A 24,419-nucleotide genomic window follows, 5' to 3' on the forward strand; every position below is an offset into this window, starting at 1 on the left:
ATGTTTTTATCCATTTTCAAGAAATCCAGAACCAAAGATTAGGATTTTAATCACTTAATTTACGATTTTTTTCCCTTAAAAACCGCTCAGAAATTGTCTGTTATTTTTATAAGTGAATTAGGTGAAGAACATGAATTTAATCTTATCCAAAATTATTTTAGTTTAAAAAAAGAAAAAAAGTAAAAAATTTAATCTTTATAATTTGAATTTTAATAATTTTTCTCAAACATTGGAACATCAGTCAGGAAGATCGGTAACATTGGTAACATTGTGACCATCGCAATGTTACTATTAACACCCCAGGCAGCTGCCAGGTACACGGGGAAGTGGGGGGGGGGATTGGTGGCTCCGTGCATATCTCTAAATAGCATGTAACTTTGACTTTGAGAAACAAATAATAATGCTTTAGACACAACTTGCCATGTCTAGAAGCACGGTCTGCTTCGCTTATCCACAGGTTCTGTTCCAAATTCCAGGGACTATGAGGCAAATTCAATTAGCTGTGAAAAAGCTATTTTTTGTGGTAAAACACAATTTTACCACGAAATGCAAAAAGTGCCTAGTCAGTTATTGTTGAAAATGGATTGCAGTAATTTTATTGTGAATTTCAATTCACCACATCTGAGCAGATGAATAAGCTAAAAATGACGGAATACTGTATGGTTCAGAACCCCTGGGACTCCCCCCTGAATGACTAATTAGGCACTTAGGAGTTTTTAATTATTTTTACTTGACTTATAATGACGTCATTTTGGGGTTAAAAAATGCAAAATTATGGAAATTGTGGTATGCGGTTTGGGACATCTTTATTGGGGTGCTTTATGAGTGGGAAGAGTGTTTTTAGACTAGCAGGTGGGAGTAATCGGTCTGTTTCCACTTTTTTTTAAAGTCCCTTAAAATGTCCCAAATATTACTTAATTTTATGCCCATATATACCCATTTTATGTACCCCAAATTTTAATTTAAGCACTTCTTTTGCGGAATAAAAATAGTTTCTATAATTTTTTTACATTAAAAAAAAAAAATCATATAACAACCATTTGACCCAATGTAAGTACAGTACCAGAAGTACCTTTATTATAACCAATGATACATTTTTATACTGTTATACAATGTTTGTTTAGCTTTTCTAGGGGATACAGGCAGATTTAAATATTTTACACTTTTCACTTTCGGCATCAATTTTTGCTGTAAGCCCATTTTCATCAGTTTGCAATAGAATATGTGAATAGGATAAGCGCACATGCACGCGAAAAACCCGTTCCTGTGGCAAAAAGCTGCAAAAGCCTCGATAACTGCAATTATGCTAAATTATTGTGATTATGTGGGTAACTGAATTCAGCCCAGTGGATTTCCATTTGTAGGGCTTAAGTTTCTAAATTTCCATATTGAAGATGCTTATCAAAATATGGGGCAGATGTACTAACCTGAAGATGGCATAAGGAAGTGATAAACCAGTGATAAATTGAAGGTGATACACGCACCAGCCCCTAACTGTTAATTTACATATTGGAGCTGATTGGCTGGTTAGTGTATCACCTTGCATTTATCACTGGTTTATCACTTCCTTATACCTTATCCAGGTTAATACATCTGCCCCTGTGTTTGTTATATTGAAGGCTATGCTAGAATTGTGCCCCCTTATGTTTGGAGAGGCAGCTTAAGTGTCAGATGAAACATGTAAGTGTAGCCTAATGTACCCTACATGTACTGAATGTCTGCTCGAAAGATATGTGATGATGATTAGTAGTGTTACTTAGCCACTTCTGATTGACTGTTACAGTATGTGCGCCTATAGCTGATAGTACTATACTTCATTCATTAGTGTTGCTTTTATTTTGTATCAAGTTTGTATCAGTCTATTCTGAGTTCTAATTTTGCAGCTTTATTTGAACTACTGCAGGAAAGATTCAGATTTATAAATGAAGACATTTGCAATTAATTATATTTTTGATTAAATATGCAACTTTCACATTTTTATACCTGGAAAAACAGAATTATCTCTTGTATATGTGACACTTCATTTTATTGCATTGTATACAAATTAATGAGATTTTTTTTATTGATAATTAACACCATCAAGCTGCATCTCTATGCCATTATTGAGCACAAGTATACACATTTTTTTGCATGATATTTTTTGCATGATTTAAAAATAATGTTATGTTTTCAGTTGGACGTAGCTTGAGACATGCATAAGTCCACATTTTTTACAGCATACATTTTGGGTACAAAGTTTATAAAACTGTACTCTAATAGAAACCTTCTATGTTTAAGTCTTCATGGATTTAGAGGACAACACCATTCAAGGGCCCTCATTCCGAGTTGATCGCTCGCAAGGCGAATTTAGCAGAGTTGCTCAGGCTAAGCCTACGCCTACTGGGAGTGTATCTTAGCTTCTTAAAATTGCGACCGATGTATTCGCAATATTGCGATTACAAACTACTTAGCAGTTTCAGAGTAGCTTCAGACTTACTCGGCATCTGCGATCAGTTCAGTGCTTGTCGTTCCTGGTTTGACGTCATAAACACACCCAGCGTTCGCCCAGACACTCCCCCATTTCTCCGGCCACTCCTGCGTTTTTTCCGGAAACGGTAGCGTTTTTATCCACACGCCCCGAAAATGCCGTGTTTCCGCCCAGTAACACCCATTTCCTGTCAATCACACTACGATCGCCGGAGCGAAGAAAAAGCCGTGAGTAAAAATACTATCTTCATTGTAAAATTACTTGGCGCAGTCGCAGTGCGATTATTGCGCATGCGTACTAAGCGGAATTTCACTGCGATGCGATGAAAATTACCGAGCGAACGACTCGGAATGAGGGCCAATGTCTTTATGAAATCAATGTCTTTATGTTTGTAGACTTCGCTAATGTCTGGAGCATACATATTGTTCATTCACACACACTGGCCGAGATGCACTGATATTAATGATACTGTATGTCAGTCTGATGCACCAGATTGGACAACATAGCTCCTAGTATGTACCCAGCATAAGGTGTAATTATCAGCAGAAGGAAAAACTGAACAATGTAGTGTTATTTTTTTATAGTTAGAGGTGGTACCCAGTTGGCTCATAGGAGGACCTTAATGGCTAGTGTTAGGAACTGGTAAAGCAGGGGAAGGAAGAAACCCAGACAATAAATATACTGAGGTGCAAGATATTTAATATTAACAGTGCAGAAAGCAGTAGCCAAAGGTTAGTCAGAAGCATAGTCTGGATGTTGCATGGGTCTGGTATATAATGTAGATAAGCAATAGCCAAGACTCGGGCAAGAGTATGGTAATATATACTGTTAATGTGAAAGCACTCACTCACTTACTGACTGACTGCCTGATTCTTCACTAATTCTCTTACTTTCCGATAGGTATTCTTCAGGTAGGAAATAGGAAAACTACGTAAATATAATTTTAATAAACCTCCCCTAAGGGGATGAAAAAGGGGTTGACATAACAATGTCAATACCAATGCGTGGCTTGCGTTGCATGAACGATAACGACAAACAGACAATCGGACCAACATTTGGATTGCACCTCAAGTGTGTAGAATTTAATAAACTACAAAAATTTGATAGCCCTCACTCATTGACTGACTGACTGACTGACTTACAGTATCACTAATTCTCTTCTCGATATGTTAGGAAGATGAAATGTAACATAGGTATTCTGCAGGTGGGAAATATGAAAACGACATAATTCGAATTTTAATAAATCTTCCCTAAGGAGAAGAGAAGGGGGTTGACATAATGACATTATTACCGATGCATGGCTTGTGTTGCGTGAGCGATAACGCCCAAACGGACAATCAGATCTAAATTTGTATTGCACCTCCAGTGTGTAGAATTTAATAAAAATACAAAAATGGTCTTGTCACTTTTTACCGTATCTGCTGCGAGTGCTCCTCAGGTAACGCCAAGAACCATGGATGAATATTTACTTACATTAAGAAGTTTCATATTTACAGCTCTATACATTTACCAAATTTTTAACAGTAATTTATATTTACAACTGTGAAAATCAGAAACTTGTGGGCAAAGAACGGGTCGAACAGTTAGTACCTATATATATATATATATATATATATACAGTACCACCATGGTTCTAACTGTGCGGAGTTTGTATAGTCTCCCCTTACTTGTGTGGGTTTCCTCCGGGTACTCCGGTTTCCTCCAACAATCCAAAAATATACTGGTAGGTTAATTGGCTCACCAAAAGAATTAACCCTAGCGTGAATGTGTCTGTGTGTACATGTGATAGGGAATATAGATTGTTAGCTCCACTGGGGCAGGGACTGATGTGAATTCTCTGTAAAGCGCTGTGGAATATGTGTGCGCTATATAAATAACTGGTAATAATAATTATATATATATATATATATATATATACACATACATACTTATATATATAGTTTCTCTAACGTCCTAGTGGATGCTGGGAACTCCGTAAGGACCATGGGGAATAGACGGGCTCCGCAGGAGACTGGGCACTCTAAAAGAAAGATTAGGTACTATCTGGTGTGCACTGGCTCCTCCCTCTATGCCCCTCCTCCAGACCTCAGTTAGATTTCTGTGCCCGGCCGAGCTGGATGCACACTAGGGGCTCTCCTGAGCTCCAGGTTTTTTATTTTACAGTGAGACCTGCTGGCAACAGGCTCACTGCAACGAGGGACTAAGGGGAGAAGAAGCGAACCTACCTGCTTGCAGCTAGCTTGGGCTTCTTAGGCTACTGGACACCATTAGCTCCAGAGGGATCGACCGCAGGACCCGTCCTTGGTGTTCGTTCCCGGAGCCGCGCCGCCGTCCCCCTTACAGAGCCAGAAGCATGAAGATGGTCGGAAAATCGGCGGCAGAAGACTTCAGTCTTCACTAAGGTAGCACACAGCACTGCAGCTGTGCGCCATTGCTCCTCATACACACTTCACACTCCGGTCACTGAGGGTGCAGGGCGCTGAGGGTGGGCGCCCTGAGCAGCAATAAAAACACCTTGGCTGGCAAAATAATCACAATATATAGCCCCAGAGGCTATATATGTGATAATTACCCCTGCCAGAATCCATAAAAAAGCGGGAGAAAAGTCCGCGAAAAAGGGGCGGAGCTATCTCCCTCGGCACACTGGCGCCATTTTCTCTTCACAGTGTAGCTGGAAGACAGCTCCCCAGGCTCTCCCCTGTAGTTTTCAGGCTCAAAGGGTTAAAAAAAGAGGGGGGGCACTAAATTTAGGCGCAATATTGTTTATACAAGCAGCTATTGGGGAAAATTCACTCAGTGATAGTGTTTATCCCTACATTATATAGCGCTCTGGTGTGTGCTGGCATACTCTCTCTCTGTCTCCCCAAAGGGCTGTGTGGGGTCCTGTCCTCAGTCAGAGCATTCCCTGTGTGTGTGCGGTGTGTCGGTACGGCTGTGTCGACATGTTTGATGAGGAGACTTATGTGGAGGCGGAGCAGATGCCGATAAATGGGATGTCGCTCCCTGTGGATGGATAGGTGGAAGGTATTAACCGACAGTGTCAACTCCTTACATAAAAGGCTGGATGACGTAACAGCTATGGGACAGCCGGCTTCTCAGCCCGCGCCTGCCCAGGCGTCTCAAAGGCCATCAGGGGCTCAAAAAAACGCCCGCTCCCTCAGATGGCAGACACAGAGGTCGACACGGAGTCTGACTCCAGTGTCGACGAGGTTGAGACATATACACAATCCACTAGGAACATCCGTTACATGATCCCGGCAATAAAAAATGTGTTACACATTTCTGACATTAACCCAAGTACCACTAAAAAAGGGTTTTATGTTTGGGGAGAAAAAGCAGGCAGTGTTTTGTTCCCCCATCAAATGAGTGAATGAAGTGTGAAAAAGCGTGGGTTCCCCCGATAAGAAACTGGTAATTTCTAAAAAGTTACTGATGGCGTACCTTTTCCCGCCAGAGGATAAGTTACGCTGGGAGATATCCCCTAGGGTGGATAAGGCGCTCACATGTTTGTCAAAAAAGGTGGCACTGCCGTCTTAGGATACGGCCACTTTGAAGGTACCTGCTGATAAAAAGCAGGAGGCTATCCTGAAGTCTGTATTTACACACTCAGGTACTAGACTGAGACCTGCAGATAGTGCTGCTGCAGCGTGGTCTGTAACCCTGTCAAACAGGGATACTATTTTGCGAACATAAGTCGTCGTCTTATATATGAGGGATGCACAGAGGGATATTTTGCCGGCTGGCATCCAGAATTAATGCAATGTCCATTCTGTCAGGAGGGTATTAGAGACCCGACACTGGACAGGTGATGCTGACTTTAAAAGGCACATAGAGCCTTATAAGGGTGAGGAATTGTTTGGGGATGGTCTCTGGGACCTCGTATCCACAGCAACAGCTGGGAAGAAAATTTTTTTACCTCAGGTTTCCTCACAGCCTAAGAAAGCACTGTATTATCAGGTACAGTCCTTTCGGCTTCAGAAAAGCAAGCGGGTCAAAGGCGCTTCCTTTCTGCACAGAGACGAGGGAAGAGGGAAAAAGCTGCACCAGTCAGCCAGTTCCCAGAATCAAAATTCTTCCCCCGCTTCCTCTGAGTCCACCGCATGACGCGGGGGCTCCACAGGCGTAGCCAGGTACGGTGGGGGGCCGCCTCAAAAATTTCAGCGATCAGTGGGCTCGCTCACAGGTGGATCCCTGGATCCTTCAAGTAGTATCTCAGGGGTACAGGCTGGAATTCGAGGCGTCTCCCCCCCGCCGTTTTCCTCAAATCTGCCTTGCCGACAACTCCCTCAGGCAGGGAGGCTGTGCTAGAGGCAATTCACAAGCTGTATTCCCAGCAGGTGATAGTCAAGGTGCCCCTACTTCAACAAGGACGGGGGTTACTGTTCCACACTGTTTGTGGTACCGAAACCGGACGGTTCGGTGAGACCCATTTTAAATTTGAAGTCCTTGAACACATACATAAAAAAATTAAAGTTCAAGATGTAATCGCTCAGGGCGGTTATTGCAAGCCTGGAGGAGGGGGATTACATGGTATCCCTGGACATCAAGGATGCTTACCTACATGTCCCCATTTACCATCCTCACCAGGAGTACCTCAGATTTGTGGTACAGGATTGCCATTACCAATTCCAAACACTGCCGTTTGGACTGTCCACGGCACCGAGGGTCTTTACCAAGATAATGGCAGAAATGATGATACTCCTTCGAAAAAAGGGAGTTTTTAATTATCCCGTACTTGGACGATCTCCTTATAAAGGCGAGGTCCATGGAGCAGTTGTTGGTCGGAGTAGCACTATCTCGGGAAGTGCTACAACAGCACGGATGGATTCTATACATTCCAAAGTCACAGCTGGTTCCTACCACACGCCTGCTGTTCCTGGGGATGTTTCTGGACACAGAACAGAAAAAAGTGTTTCTCCCGCAGGAGAAAGTCAAGGAGCTGTCATCTCTAGTCAGAGACCTCCTGAAACCAAAACAGGTATCGGTGCATCACTGCACACGAGTACTGGGAAAAATGGTAGCTTCTTACGAAGAAAAATTCCATTCGGCAGGTTCCATGCAAGAACCTTTCAGTGGGACCTCTTGGACAAGTGGTCGGAATCGCATCTTCAGATGCATCGGCTGATAACCCTGTCTCCAAGGACCAGGGTATCTCTACTGTGGTGGCTGCAGAGTGCTCATCTTCAAGAGGGCCGCAGATTCGGCATACAGGACTGGGTCCTGGTAACCACGGATGCCAGCCTTCGAGGCTGGGGGGCAGTCACACAGGGAAGAAATTTCCAAGGACTTTGGTCAAGTCAGTGTCACGATCCGGGTATCTGGACGCCATTACCTGCCGTTTAGGTGTCTTCTGAGACTGGCCCAGCGTTCCAAATCCGGATCTCATCTGTGTCAACACTCTGCACATCCCTCCTGTCATTCTGAGACACTACCACAGCGGCGCCATGTTTGAATCCAACATGGCGTCTCCCGTCCTCCGCGGCCTCCGCCGCCCTTACTGTGTTATTGCTGCAGGTTCTCAGAATCATGTATCATGCCTGCCGCGGCCTCTGCTGCCCTCCAAGTGTCTCAGCATATAACAGTCATCTGGCGTCTCCTGTCCTCCGTGTCCGGCGCCGCCATTATCATTATGTTTGCACATTTCATTTCAAACCAGTTTTCCCTCCAGGTTCCAGCATGGGTGCAGCCATGTTGGATTTGATCACATGCTCCAATTCCTCCAATCCACCGTTGCTGGAATCTGCATAATTGCCCAGCCAATGCCTGCATAGCAGCAGGTATAAGTATCCTGGGTCTGGGCCAGATAGATGTCAGTGCTTTGAATGTCATACCTTGTTCCAGTCTCTCTCTCCTGTGGTTTGTTTCTCCAGGTTCCAGCTCCTGTCTCCAGCATCCACAAAGAGACCCGCACCTGCTTTCCATCCTGCGGTGCAGCCTGACTCTGCAATCCTCTGTGACTGCTTCAGCTTTCAGCTATTACTTCGTTTGCTTCCAGCTTCCAAGCTTTCAGCTATTAACCCATCTGTTTCCAGCAACATGCTTCCAACAGAATTCAGCCTCCTTAAAGAGCCGGTGTTCTCCCAGCGGATTTCTACTTACCAGCAGTATCCACTACCACCGGTAACCACTCTTCATTTTATCTGTTTCCACGCACCTTAGCATCTTTCAGTTTTAGCTCCGTGTCTCCACCATCTGGCTGGTTCCGTCCAGTGACTCCTACAGTGCATTCCAGTTACCAGCATTATCTCATACACCTACTGGCGTGTTCCTCGGTTGTCTCCACTACTACAGCCTGGCCTGGTAAGGTTATTCTACCCAAGGACTATAACATCCGTTCTGCAACCTACCAGTGCCCTGTTATACCTTGTTATGGTTTAGTGATCCAGGAACTGTATTATCTGCCACTGCTAATACTGACTGTGAACGCTGTTGTGATTATACGGAGTCTGTTTAATAAACTTTCATTTGACTTGCTTGTCATGGTCACACCTTCGGGTTTCCTTCCACACTTACATGTCCAGGGGTCTGATTAAGCCATCTAAGTTCAACTTCATTCCAGCCCCTACAATTGAGGCTTCCTTCCGTCAGCCTAAACCCTCAGTTGTGACAGTAAGCACTGACCATATGAATCCAGCCGGAGACCAGGATCAAGCGGCTAGACCTATGCAAGAACTGGCAGCCAGACTCCAACATCAGGAGGCTGCACAAGGTCACATCATCCGCTGTCTCCAGGATCTATCTACTCGGCTGGATGGGATTCAGACGACCCTCCGTGGACCTGGCACGTCTGGTGTGTCCACCACAGTGACTCCAGCTGTAACCCCACCCACCTTGCCCATTTCCATACCACGTCTTCATCTTCCAACGCCAGCAAAATTTGTCGGATCTCCAAGGTTCTGCAGGGGATTTCTCAACCAATGCGAAATCCATTTTGAGCTTCAATCTGGCAACTTCCCCAGTGACCGTACCAAAGTTGCTTATATTATTTCTCTCCTCAGTGGCTCAGCCCTTGATTGGGCATCACAGTTATGGGAGAAGTCTGATCCCCTGCTGTCCTCCTATACTGACTTTGTAGCATCATTCAGGTGCATCTTCGCCGGGCCGGGTTTCCTCTGCTTCATCTGAGATTCTCCGTCTACGCCAGGGAACACGTACTGTGGGACAGTATCTTATACAGTTAAAAATCCTGGCATCTGAACTGGCCTGGAACGACGAGGCCCTGTATGCTGCATTCTGGCATGGCTTGTCAGAACGCATTAAAGATGAGTTAGCTACCAGAGACTTGCCTTCTAAGTTGGATGAGCTAATTTCACTATGCACGAAGGTTGATCTACGGTTCAGAGAGAGAGCAACCGAGCGAGGAAGATCATCCGTTCCTAAATCTTCTGCTTCTCCTCCTCGTCAACCATCTCCATCCAAGGATGAGCCTATGCAAATTGGTCGTTCCCGTCTATCTCCCGCTGAGCGCCGAAGACGCCTCTCCAAGTCTCTATGTCTCTACTGTGCAGCTCCGTCGCACACTATCAACGCCTGTCCCAAACGTTCGGGAAGCTCCAGATCCTAGCTCGCCAAGGAGAGGGCCGGCTAGGAGTAATGATCTCCTCTCCATCTCCTCATGATTGTAACCTCCCAGTGTCGCTCCAAATTGCTCAACGTTACAGGAACGTCATTGCCCTCCTTGATTCCGGAGCAGCTGGGAATTTCATAACCGAAGCTTATGTTAAACGGTGGTCCCTACCCACCGAGAGACTGTCCTCGTCCATCTCTTTGACTGCCGTGGATGGCAGCAAGATTTTTGACGCAGTCATTTCCTTAAGGACTCTTCCAGTTCGTCTGAGAGTGGGAGTTCTTCATTCTGAGTATATTTCTTTTCTAGTGATTCCAAGAGCCACACATCCAGTGGTTTTAGGCCTTCCATGGCTCCGTCTCCACAACCCATCGATTGACTGGACGACTACGCAAATACTGGCATGGGGTCCCTCCTGTGCTGAGACTTGTTTAGCCAAAGTTCTTCCTGTTTGTTCTTCCTTCCCCAGGTCATCTGATGTTCCGCCTCCTCCATATCAAGACTTCACGGACGTGTTCAGTAAAGCCTCTGCTGATATCCTTCCTCCTCATAGAGAACGGGACTGCCCAATCGACCTCATTCCAGGGAAGGTTCCACCGCGAGGCCGAACTTATCCGTTGTCTCTGCCTGAGACACACTCCATGGAAGAGTACATCAAAGAGAACCAGGCGAAGGGTTTCATCCGACCATCTTCTTCTCCAGCTGGCGCAGGCTTCTTCTTCGTTAAGAAGAAAGACGGTGGTCTGCGTCCGTGCATCGACTACAGAGGTCTGAACGACATTACCGTCAAGAACCGATACCCTTTACCCCTGATTACCGAGCTCTTTGATAGAGTTAGTGGTGCAACCATTTTCACAAAGCTGGACTTGAGGGGTGCCTACAATCTCATCCGAATCCGTGAGGGTGACGAGTGGAAGACCGCCTTTAACACCCGTGACGGACATTATGAGTACCTCGTCATGCCCTTCGGATTGAGCAACGCTCCAGCAGTCTTCCAGCACTTCGTGAATGAGATCTTCAGGGACATCTTGTACCGCCATGTCGTGGTTTATCTAGATGACATCCTCATCTTTGCTAATAATCTCGAAGATCATCGTTTCTGGGTAAAAGAGGTTCTTTCCCGTCTCCGTGTCAATCACCTCTATTGTAAATTGGAGAAGTGTGTGTTTGAAGTTAAAACCATTCCGTTTCTAGGTTACATTGTGTCCGGTTCCGGACTAGAGATGGATCCTGAGAAACTCCAAGCAATCCAGAATTGGCCTATACCCTTAACCCTCAAAGGGGTCCAGAGGTTCTTAGGGTTCGCCAATTATTATAGAAAATTTATACGAGACTTTTCCACCATTGTGGCGCCTATCACTGCATTAACCAAGAAAAGTGCTAATCCGTCCAAGTGGTCCGAGGAAGCTACGCAGGCCTTTCACCTTCTGAAGCAACGGTTCATCTCTGCACCAGTTCTGAAACAGCCCGACACCGACTCTCCTTTTATCTTAGAGGTAGATGCCTCCTCCGTTGGAGTAGGAGCAGTGTTGTCCCAGAGGGCCAAAGATGGACATCTACATCCTTGCAGTTTCTTCTCCCGGAAGTTCTCCCCAGCTGAGCGCAACTATGCCATTGGCGATCAGGAGTTGCTGGCCATCAAGCTCGCTCTGGAGGAGTGGAGATACCTGTTGGAGGGAGCTTCCCACTCAATCACCATACTTACCGACCACAAAAATCTTTTATATCTCAAAGGCGCACAATGTCTGAATCCTCGTCAGGCCAGATGGGCACTTTTCTTTTCTAGGTTTGACTTTAAACTCCAGTTCTGTCCGGGTTCTCAGAATCGTAAGGCCGATGCCCTTTCCCGCTCATGGGAGCAAGAAAATGAGTCCGAGTCTGCAGACAAGCATCCTATTATTAATCCGTTGGCATTCTCCACGGTTGGGATGGACTCTACGCCTCCACCAGGGAAAAGTTTTGTAAAGCCAGTTCTAAGGAAGAAGCTCATGCATTGGGCCCATGCTTCCCGTTTTGCTGGACATACAGGCATTCAGAAAACCCTTGAATTTATTTCTAGGTCCTACTGGTGGCCAACTCTGAAGAAGGACGTTATGGAATTTATTGCCTCCTGCCCAAAGTGTGCCCAACACAAAGTCTCCCGCCAGTCGCCTGCGGGGCAACTGGTTCCATTATCTGTTCCCCGTCGACCATGGACCCATTTGTCGATGGACTTTGTTTCCGATCTACCTATCTGCAACAAGTTTAATACCATCTGGGTGGTAGTTGACCGGTTCACCAAGATGGCACATTTCATCCCTCTCACCGGTCTTCCGTCAGCTTCCAAGTTGGCTCAAGTATTTATACAAGAGATCTTCCGACTTCACGGTCTTCCTGAAGAGATCATCTTGGATCGTGGAGTACAATTTGTAGCCAAATTTTGGCGAAGTTTGTGTCAAGCCCTCCAAGTCAAGTTAAAGTTTTCCACGGCTTACCATCCTCAGACCAATGGTCAAACCGAGAGGGTGAATCAGGACTTGGAGGCCTTCCTCCGTATATATGTGTCTTCCTCTCAAGATGACTGGGTTCAACTCCTTCCTTGGGCCGAGTTCAGCCACAACAATCAATACCATTCCTCATCTTCTTCTACACCATTCTTCATTAATTATGGATTCCACCCTAAAGTCCCAGAATTCCAACCGCTTCCCGCAACTTCTGTTCCAGCAGTGGATGTCACCTTGCGTCAGTTTTCAAATAACTGGAGGAACGTCCGCGCAGCCCTGCTTAAAGCCTCATCCAGGTATAAGAAGTTTGCCGATAGGAAGCGTAGAGCGGTTCCTGCTCTCAAGGTGGGTGATCTTGTGTGGTTGTCCACGAAGAATTTGAGGTTGAGAGTTCCCAGCATGAAATTTGCACCTCGCTACATCGGTCCCTTCAAGATTGAACAAGTCATCAATCCTGTTGCCTACAGATTACAGTTACCACCCTTCTTGAAAATACCCAGGACATTTCATGTTTCCTTGTTGAAACCGCTGATCTTAAATCGGTTTCATTCCGCACTTCCTCCAGCTCCCAAAATTCAGACTCAACGGGGAGTCGAGTACGAGGTGGCCAAGATTTTGGACTCATGTTTCCGTTACGGTCAGTTACAGTATCTCATTGACTGGAAGGGCTATGGTCCTGAAGAACGCTCTTGGACCAATGCCTCAGACGTCCATGCTCCTGCCTTGGTCCGAAATTTCCACTCAAAGTTTCCTTTAAAGCCTAAGAAGTGTCCTGGGGCCACTCCTAATGGGGGGGTGCTGTCACGATCCGGGTATCTGGACGCCATTACCTGCCATTTAGGTGTCTTCTGAGACTGGCCCAGCGTTCCAAATCCGGATCTCATCTGTGTCAACACTCTGCACATCCCTCCTGTCATTCTGAGACACTACCACAGCGGCGCCATGTTTGAATCCAACATGGCATCTCCCGTCCTCCGCGGCCTCCGCCGCCCTTACTGTGTTATTGCTGCAGGTTCTCAGAATCATGTATCATGCCTGCCGCGGCCTCTGCTGCCCTCCAAGTGTCTCAGCATATAACAGTCATCTGGCGTCTCCTGTCCTCCGTGGCCGGCGCCGCCATTATCATTATGTTTGCACATTTCATTTCAAACCAGTTTTCCCTCCAGGTTCCAGCATGGGTGCAGCCATGTTGGATTTGATCACATGCTCCAATTCCTCCAATCCACCGTTGCTGGAATCTGCATAATTGCCCAGCCAATGCCTGCATAGCAGCAGGTATAAGTATCCTGGGTCTGGGCCAGATAGATGTCAGTGCTTTGAATGTCATACCTTGTTCCAGTCTCTCTCTCCTGTGGTTTGTTTCTCCAGGTTCCAGCTCCTGTCTCCAGCATCCACAAAGAGACCCGCACCTGCTTTCCATCCTGCGGTGCAGCCTGACTCTGCAATCCTCTGTGACTGCTTCAGCTTTCAGCTATTACTTCGTTTGCTTCCAGCTTCCAAGCTTTCAGCTATTAACCCATCTGTTTCCAGCAACCTGCTTCCAACAGAATTCAGCCTCCTTAAAGAGCCGGTGTTCTCCCAGCGGATTTCTGCTTACCAGCAGTATCCACTACCACCGGTAACCACTCTTCATTTTATCTGTTTCCACGCACCCTAGCATCTTTCAGTTTTTACTCCGTGTCTCCACCATCTGGCTGGTTCCGTCCAGTGACTCCTACAGTGCATTCCAGTTACCAGCATTATCTCATACACCTACTGGCGTGTTCCTCGGTTGTCTCCACTACTACAGCCTGGCCTGGTAAGGTTATTCTACCCAAGGACTATAACATCCGTTCTGCAAACTACCAGTGCCCTGTTATACCTTGTTATGGTTTAGTGATCCAGGAACTGTATTATCTGCCACTGCTAATACTGACTGTGAACGCTGTTGTAATTATACGGAGTCTGTTTAATAAACTTTCATTTGAATTTTAACCTGCTTGTCATGGTCACACCTTCGGGTTTCCTTCCACACTTACATGTCCAGGGGTCTGATTAAACCATCTAAGTTTAACTTCATTCCAGCCCCTACAACTGAGGCTTCCTTCCGTCAGCCTAAAACCTCAGTTGTGACAGTCAGGAGTCGTCCCTACACATAAATATTCTGGAACTGAGGGCCATTTACAATGCCCTAAGTCTGGCAAGGCCTCTGCTTCAAAACCAGCCGGTACTGATCCAATCAGACAACATCACGGCAGTCACCCATGTAAACCGACAGGGCGGCACAAGAAGCAGGATGGCGATGGCAGAAGCCACAAGGATTCTCCGAATGGCGGAAAATCACGTCTTAGCACTGTCAGCAGTGTTCATTCCGGGAGTGGACAACTGGGAAGCAGACTTCCTCAGCAGACACGACCGACACCCGGGAGAGTGGGGACTTCATCCAGAAGTCTTCCAACTGTTGGTAAACCGTTGGGAAAGGCCACAGGTGGACATGATGGCGTCCCGCCTAAACAAAAAAATAGATATTGCGCCAGGTCAAGGGACCCTCAGGCAATAGCTGTGGACGCTCTAGTGACACCGTGGGTGTACCAGTCGGTTTATGTATTCCCTCCTCTGCCTCTCATACCAAAGGTACTGAGAATAATAAGAAAACGAGGAGTAAGAACGATACTCGTGGTTCCGGATGGGCCAAGAAGAGCTTGGTACCCAGAACTTCAAGAAATAATATCAGAGGACCCATGGCCTCTACCGCTCAGACAGGATCTGCTACAGCAGGGGCCCTGTCTGTTCCAAGACTTACCGCGGCTGCGTTGGACGGCATGGCGGTTGAATTCCGGATCCTAAAGCAAAAGGGCATTCCGGAGGAAGTCATTCCTACGCTGATAAAAGCCAGGAAAGAAGTAACCGCAAACCATTATCACCGTATTTGGCGAAAATATGTTGCGTGGTGTGAGGCCAGGAAGGCCCCAACAGAGGAATTTCAGCTGGGTCGTTTTCTGCACTTCCTACAGTCAGGAGTGACTATGGGCCTAAATTTGGGTTCCATTAAGGTCCAGATTTCGGCTCTGTCGATTTTCTTCCAGAAAGAACTGGCTTCACTGCCTGGAGTTCAGACATTTGTAAAGGGAGTGCTACATATTCAGCCCCTTTTTTGTGCCTTCTGTGGCACCTTGGAATCTCAACGTGGTGTTGAGTTTCTTAAAATCACATTGGTTTGAGCCACTTAAAACTGTGGATTTGAAATATCTCACGTGGAAAGTGGTCATGTTATTGGCCTGGGCTTCGGCCAGGCGTGTGTCAGAATTGGCGGCTTTGTCATGTAAAAGCCCTTATCTGATTTTCCATATGGATAGGGCAGAATTGAGGACTCGTCCCCAGTTTCTCTCTAAGGTGGTATCAGTTTTTCACTTGAACCAACCTATTGTAGTGCCTGCGGCTACTAGGGACTTGGAAGATTCCAAGTTACTGGACGTAGTCAGGGCCTTCAAAATTTATATTTCCAGGACGGCTGGAGTCAGGAAAACTGACTCGTTTTTTATCCTGTAGGCACCCAACAAAATAGGTGCTCCTGCTTCTAAGCAGACTATTGCTCGCTGAATTTGTAACACAATTCAGCTGGAGCATTCTGCCGCTGGATTGCCGCATCCTAAATCAGTAACAGCCCATTCCACGAGGAAAGTGGGCTCATCTTGGGCGGCTGCCCGAGGGGTCTCGGCTTTACAACTTTGCCGAGCTGCAACTTGGTCAGGGGCAAACACGTTTGCTAAATTCTACAAATTTGATACCCTGGCTGAGGAGGACCTTGAGTTCTCTCATTCGGTGCTGCAGAGTCATCCGCACTCTCCCGCCCGTTTGGGAGCTTTGGTATAATCCCCATGGTCCTTACGGAGTTCCCAGCATCCACTAGGACGTTAGAGAAAATAAGATTTTACTCACCGGTAAATCTATTTCTCGTAGTCCGTAGTGGATGCTGGGCGCCCATCCCAAGTGCGGATTGTCTGCAATACTTGTATATAGTTATTGCCTAACTAAAGGGTTATTGTTGAGCCATCTGTTGAGAGGCTCAGTTATATATTTCATACTGTTAACTGGGTATAGTATCACGAGTTATACGGTGTGATTGGTGTGGCTGGTATGAGTCTTACCCGGGATTCAAAATCCTTCCTTATTGTGTCAGCTCTTCCAGGCACAGTATCCTAACTGAGTTCTGGAGGAGGGGCATAGAGGGAGGAGCCAGTGCACACCAGATAGTACCTAATCTTTCTTTTAGAGTGCCCAGTCTCCTGCGGAGCCCGTCTATTCCCCATGGTCCTTACGGAGTTCCCAGCATCCACTACGGACTACGAGAAATAGATTTACCGGTGAGTAAAATCTTATTATTATATAGGTGTGCCCTCACCAGTCTTCTCCATAAAATTAAACAAATTTTATTCAAAAATACTAAAAAGAATTTGGATCTCCTATCCACTGCGCTCTCCCACTATATAAATTCGTAAAGAAAGGAATAAACCTCTACTTATCTGAGGGGGTTGGTATTTTTTCCATGCATCCCACCTTCTTCTCGTTAGAATGTATTACGAGTATTAGTAGATGGTATTATTCCAATGGTCCCAAAAAAAACCATGCAAGAGAAAATAAAACACAATCTAGTGTAATACCGTCACATAAATCCCTTCATTGGATAAAAATACAGTATGGATTCATATGATCAAATATATAAAAATATGATCCACGCATATATGTATAAAATGCAATTTTTTAATGCTAAAAAGATTCCAATTATGCAGTGTGCTTCAGTCACATTGGCATATGACACATGTTCACTTTTACATCCAATAATATGTGAGGGTGGCTTCCTACCAGATTTGGGAATTTTGAAGTGCTTATAAAAAAGCTGTGCAGATGTTACAGCAGTCCCAGGGAAAATCAGCCTCAGTGGTCAGCACCTCGTCCTTTCCTCGTCTGGTATGTCTGTCACACGTCCTCACCATCAGCCAACGCGTTTCGATCAGTTCCGCTGATCTTTGTCAAGGCATATCCTGGTGGCCTCCTTTCCCAGATCTTTATACCCTCATAACTAGGTGTTCCTAATTACTGGGAGGAGCCACTCTCACTCACAATTAACAGAGTTTTTACATCCATTTGATTGTCAAATCCTAGTCTAACATCCAAACACTACTCTATGGGATAATGCAATATCCCTTTATTTCAATACAAATAGTAAAAATCCACATAAAAACGAATTATAAACATAAAATGTAAATTATCGATGACCGGAAGTGCCCTGTGTAAACAGGAACAACTTCCGTTTGTACTCTTGCAAAGGTTCCACACAACAGGAAGACGGGATCGGGTCCGTCTGCCTTCACGTCATATCCTATCACATGACCGCTTCGTCACGTGATCGCGGCCGTCCGTGTTAGTGTAGCCGGAATCCCGTCTGAAAACACATCCGATCACGTGATACTCCATAGCCGGAAGTCCCACGGCTGCCATTTTTGAAAGTCCCGGAAAGGATTTAACAGACTATCACCTCATCACTATAATTCTACCAGTATAGAAGGGCAGAAATATCTATATCGCCATATTGCTTCCTGGAAAAAACGGGAATTTACCTTTAGTTTGAGAATAATAATCACACAAAATAATGAGATATTCCAATACCCACAGTTCACATTTCCCCAGTTAATATAGGAACAATGGGCTATAAGAAATCGATAGATGTTCTAATACAGTACCATTTACTTGGGGCTAAACTTAGTTAAGGAACCATTTGACCTCAAAATCTTTATTCAGGCCACCCGGGATTAGAGTTTTCAATGAGTAGATATATTGCATTTTAGTTTTTGCTAGAATTGCAGCTACATTGTTACATCTCCAGTTCCCCTTTATTTGTTTTAGTGCTCCAAATACCTTTAACTGTTTAATATCCTGGCCATGAATATTTTTAAAATGGGATGAAAGTGCATGTGTTTCAACACCATTTTTTATATTGCGCAAATGCTCTGTGAATCTTGTTTTTAAATTTCTGCTAGTCCTGCCGATGTAAAATAAGTCACAGCTACATCCCAGATAATAGATCACATTTTTTGAGGTACAAGTTATGAATTCATTAATTTTATTAATTTGCCCATTTATTTCAATTTCCGTACACTTTGCTGTACCTTTAACTTCTTTGCACATGCAGCAAACCCCACACCTGAAAAAAACCTTTTGATAGGGTGCGAGTATTTGCTTTCGGAGGTGACATTGCACTCCTAACCAATTTATCTTTGATATTTTTGGCATTCCGAAAAAATAAATCTAGGTCTATCAGGCAGCAGTTTTTCTAATAAAGGATCACCCTTCAAGATCGTCCAATGATCCCCAAATATCTTCTCTATTTGTTTATGTTGGGTATTATAACTCGTAATAAATGCCAAGGAATGGTTCTTATTTCCATTCGATGCCAGTGTTTTCCTTGATGGAAGTAATAGATCCTTTCTATCAATACTTTCACATTTAGTGACTGCTTTTTCAATACTCTTATCGCTATAGCCACTGTTCTTGAATTTCTTAATCATTACATCGGCTTGTTCCCTATAGATCTCATTATCCGTGCAATTTCTCTTTAATCTTTGTAGCTGACTGTGGGGTATAGACTCCAGCCAATTGGCATGATGGCAACTGTTAGTGTTGATATATGTTCCCGAATCAGTGGATTTTATATAATTACGGGTTTTAAGTTGTCCATTTTCCACATAAACATTTAGATGCAGGAAATTTACACTGGTATTACTAACTTCAAATGTCAACAAGATATTATAATCATTCTCATTCAACTTATCACAGAAGGTAGTCAAAATATCTCTATCACCCCTCCAAATGAAAATGATGTCATCTATGTACCTAGACCAGGATACCAGGTTCGCCCCAAACTGATGGTTTTGCCACACATGCTGGTCCTCCCACATACCCATAAACATGTTGGCATAGTTTGGGGCGAACCTGGTACCCATGGCCGTCCCCACCTTCTGCAGGTAGAAACTGTCCTTAAAATGGAAATAATTATTCCGCAAAATGAAGTCAACACCCTTTACCAAAAAGTCACATAATTCTGACTCATAGTTACTGTCTGATAGATACGTGACCACTGCCTCTATTCCTAGATCGTGATTAATAATCGTATACAGCGAAGTAACATCCGCTGTAACCATATAACAATTATCGTCCCACTGTATACTTTTAATGACGTTTAATGCGTCTCTTGTGTCCTTTAAGTGCGAACGATTTTTCTGCACTAAAGGCTGGAGATGGAAATCTATAAACTCCGACATATTAGCCGTAACCGAATTAATTCCCGACACTATGGGTCTGCCGGGCGGGTTCTGCAGGTCCTTATGGACTTTTGTCAGAATGTAAATAACAGGAATACTTGGTTCTGTTGGTATCAAGAACTGACCCTCTGCCTCACTGACGGTACCATTCTCCACATAGGTTTTAACCAGAGTCGTAAAACCGTTCAGGATCCTTCTAGTCGGATCACCCCTCAATTTTTTATAGGTATGTCCGTCACTGAGTTGTCTTATCACCTCGTTCTCATATTTATCTATATCCATTATTACAACTCCTCCACCCTTATCCGTAGGTTTTATTATAATGTCTTTATTTGATTTTAGTTCTTTTAAAGCTTCATTCTCTTTTTTTGTTAAATTATAATGAATTTTCGGTGGTGTGAGTGCTTCAATGTCCTTATTTACTAATGAGAAGAAGGTTTCAACATAGTTTCCCCTCATATAGATCGGGTTAAAGATGGACTTGGGTCTGAACACTTTTTTGGGGGGATACTCCTCCACCAAATCCTCAAGAACAGTGGCTATAGCGATAAGAGTATTGAAAAAGCAGTCACTAAATGTGAAAGTATTGATAGAAAGGATCTATTACTTCCATCAAGGAAAACACTGGCATCGAATGGAAATAAGAACCATTCCTTGGCATTTATTACGAGTTATAATACCCAACATAAACAAATAGAGAAGATATTTGGGGATCATTGGACGATCTTGAAGGGTGATCCTTTATTAGAAAAACTGCTGCCTGATAGACCTAAATTTATTTATCGGAAAGCCAAAAATATCAAAGATAAATTGGTTAGGAGTGCAATGTCACCTCCGAAAGCAAATACTCGCACCCTATCAAAAGGTTTTTTCAGGTGTGGGGTTTGCTGCATGTGCAAAGAAGTTAAAGGTACAGCAAAGTGTACGGAAATTGAAATAAATGGGCAAATTAATAAAATTAATGAATTCATAACTTGTACCTCAAAAAATGTGATCTATTATCTGGGATGTAGCTGTGACTTATTTTACATCGGCAGGACTAGCAGAAATTTAAAAACAAGATTCACAGAGCATTTGCGCAATATAAAAAATGGTGTTGAAACACATGCACTTTCATCCCATTTTAAAAATATTCATGGCCAGGATATTAAACAGTTAAAGGTATTTGGAGCACTAAAACAAATAAAGGGGAACTGGAGATGTAACAATGTAGCTGCAATTCTAGCAAAAACTGAAATGCAATATATCTGCTCATTGAAAACTCTAATCCCGGGTGGCCTGAATAAAGATTTTGAGGTCAAATGGTTCCTTAACTAAGTTTAGCCCCAAGTAAATGGTACTGTATTAGAACATCTATAGATTTCTTATAGCCCATTGTTCCTATATTAACTGGGGAAATGTGAACTGTGGGTATTGGAATATCTCATTATTTTGTGTGATTATTATTCTCAAACTAAAGGTAAATTCCCGTTTTTTCCAGGAAGCAATATGGCGATATAGATATTTCTGCCCTTCTATACTGGTAGAATTATAGTGATGAGGTGATAGTCTGTTAAATCCTTTCCGGGACTTTCAAAAATGGCAGCCGTGGGACTTCCGGCTATGGAGTATCACGTGATCGGATGTGTTTTCAGACGGGATTCCGGCTACACTAACACGGACGGCCGCGATCACGTGACGAAGCGGTCACGTGATAGGATATGACGTGAAGGCGGACGGACCCGATCCCGTCTTCCTGTTGTGTGGAACCTTTGCAAGAGTACAAACGGAAGTTGTTCCTGTTTACACAGGGCACTTCCGGTCATCGATAATTTACATTTTATGTTTATAATTCATTTTATGTGGATTTTTACTATTTGTATTGAAATAAAGGGATATTGCATTATCCCATAGAGTAGTGTTTGGATGTTAGACTAGGATTTGACAATCAAATGGATGTAAAAACTCTGTTAATTGTGAGTGAGAGTGGCTCCTCCCAGTAATTAGGAACACCTAGTTATGAGGGTATAAAGATCTGGGAAAGGAGGCCACCAGGATATGCCTTGACAAAGATCAGCGGAACTGATCGAAACGCGTTGGATGATGGTGAGGACGTGTGACAGACATACCAGACGAGGAAAGGACGAGGTGCTGACCACTGAGGCTGATTTTCCCTGGGACTGCTGTAACATCTGCACAGCTTTTTTATAAGCACTTCAAAATTCCCAAATCTGGTAGGAAGCCACCCTCACATATTATTGGATGTAAAAGTGAACATGTGTCATATGCCAATGTGACTGAAGCACACTGCATAATTGGAATCTTTTTAGCATTAAAAAATTGCATTTTATACATATATGCGTGGATCATATTTTTATATATTTGATCATATGAATCCATACTGTATTTTTATCCAATGAAGGGATTTATGTGACGGTATTACACTAGATTGTGTTTTATTTTCTCTTGCATGGTTTTTTTTGGGACCATTGGAATAATACCATCTACTAATACTCGTAATACAATCTAACGAGAAGAAGGTGGGATGCATGGAAAAAATACCAACCCCCTCAGATAAGTAGAGGTTTATTCCTTTCTTTACGAATTTATATAGTGGGAGAGTGCAGTGGATAGGAGATCCAAATTCTTTTTAGCATTTGGATAACGTGTTTGGGGTGAGGGTAGCACCCCTTGTTTGGATCACCATTCCCCTGCTGCTGGAAAAGCGCTTTTTCATACAGGTGTAGTTTTGACCATTTTGTTTTATTCAAAAATAGTTTAAAACATAAATCCCAATTTGAAACTGTTTAATAAAATATGTTGAATGTTATGGAGAAGACTGGTGAGGGCACCCCCATATTATACTATGTTATTGGATTGAGGATTATACTGTGTTATTGGATTCAGATAAAATTTTGAGTTGTGTTTTGTTCATACGTTTGTAAATCCAGTCATCAGGACACAGAGACATGTGAGTTCACTGCTATGCTGTTTATTCCCTCACCAACTCCAGGCACACTGCACACTGGACCACCCACTTCCCAGCATCCCCCTGGTCCCAGGGACCATCACTGAAGATTCAGGCTTACACAGATAGTAAGGGAGTGTCTACAAATATTACGCATTCTAATACACTAACATCACATCCTCTTTTCTTTAAAGATAAGCCCTGTACGCTTCAATGCAACAATTAACAATGTCATATTAAGAACATCATCTAACACGTTTCAATGAGTCTCCCAGGTCTGCGTATTTCCCTTTTGGGTCTTTCATATACAGTCTGTGTTTCATCGACCATGTTGGACCTTTCTATAATTGTGGTTTGTACACCATTATCAGGATCATCATACATGTCAGATGAAGGGTATTCTTCAGTCATGTTGTCTTCATTATGGTTAGGTTGAGATCTTAAATCCACCCGATTTCTTCTTACTTCCGTTCCACGCTCTGTACGTATAGTATAAGATATTGTTGCTACTTGTGCTTGCACAATACCTTTCTGCACCCAAATACTTTTCTCATGATCTCTGAGACGGACTTGGTCACCCGATTTTAGATCAGATAAGCTTTTTGCTCGCCTGTCATGGAACAGTTTCTGTTTCGCCTGTTGACGTTCCTTACTCAGTCTGACCAACGCTGAGTTATGTGTATTAAGCAGTTCATCATCTATCGGGATATTTGCTCTAATCCTCCTTCCCATCAGCATTTGTGCAGGAGAGTCCATTCTGTAAAGGTGTACTGCGGTAGATTAAAATACTTTTGTAGAAATCTTCTTTACCTTCTTGAGCTTTTTTCATGAGACTCTTTACAGTTTTTACTGAACTTTCCACCAACCCATTTGAGCATGAATAGTGGGGACTTGACGTAGTATGGACAAATTCCCACTCATCAGCAAATTGTCTAAATTCAGCACTGGAAAACTGAGGACCATTGTCAGTGAACACTTCCATAGGAACACCATGCCTTGCAAAGATTGACTTCATGCAATTGATTACGGCTTTACTAGAAGTTGTATGTAGTGTCTTCACCTCAGGGTAGTTAGAGTAATAATCAGTCACGACAATGTACGTTTTCCCATTACAATCAAAAAAATATGCGCCAACTTTCTGGTACGGTCTTGCTCTCTCAGCAGTCTCTCTCTGAGTCCATTATCAGGTATTCCACAGACAATACGATCTCTAATCAGTGAATCCTTTAGATCACCAAACTCAGGTTTTACTGAGTGATTGCAGCTCTGTAACATACTGATCAAATCCATCTACATACTTCTGATCACATGTGAAAAACTTTTATCTTTCATATGTCACATTTTTCCTTGGCACAAAGTAATCTTCAAATTTTTGCATTATAGAAGATAGCACCATATTCTGCCCCTCAGCAAACTGAAAACTATTATAAATATCCAGCACATCCTCTCCTATCACATGGAGGAAAATGGATGCCTTTGTTTTGTCAGCCTCTGTATCAGCTCCACATGCAGCAAGATATATATTAAACCTTTGCTTAAATCTTTTCCAGTTTTCAGACAAGTTACCAGACATCAGCATGCCGGTCGGAGGAGCTAGTTTATCCATGGTTACTCACTGTTTGAAGAGAGGAGCACACGGCAGGCTTTGCAGACACCG

The 24,419-nt window shown here is 43.8% G+C and overlaps 1 protein-coding gene across 1 annotated transcript in view; it reads left to right on the forward strand.

Moving 5' to 3' along the window:
* Window positions 1-24,419, forward strand: part of MEI4 (meiotic double-stranded break formation protein 4) — a 577,891-nt gene that overhangs the window by 372,004 nt on the left and 181,468 nt on the right. The gene's annotated exons all lie outside the window — the stretch shown is intronic.

The sequence above is a fragment of the Pseudophryne corroboree genome, chromosome 4 (genome assembly GCF_028390025.1).
Source record: "Pseudophryne corroboree isolate aPseCor3 chromosome 4, aPseCor3.hap2, whole genome shotgun sequence".
NCBI classification, from domain to species: domain Eukaryota; kingdom Metazoa; phylum Chordata; class Amphibia; order Anura; family Myobatrachidae; genus Pseudophryne; species Pseudophryne corroboree.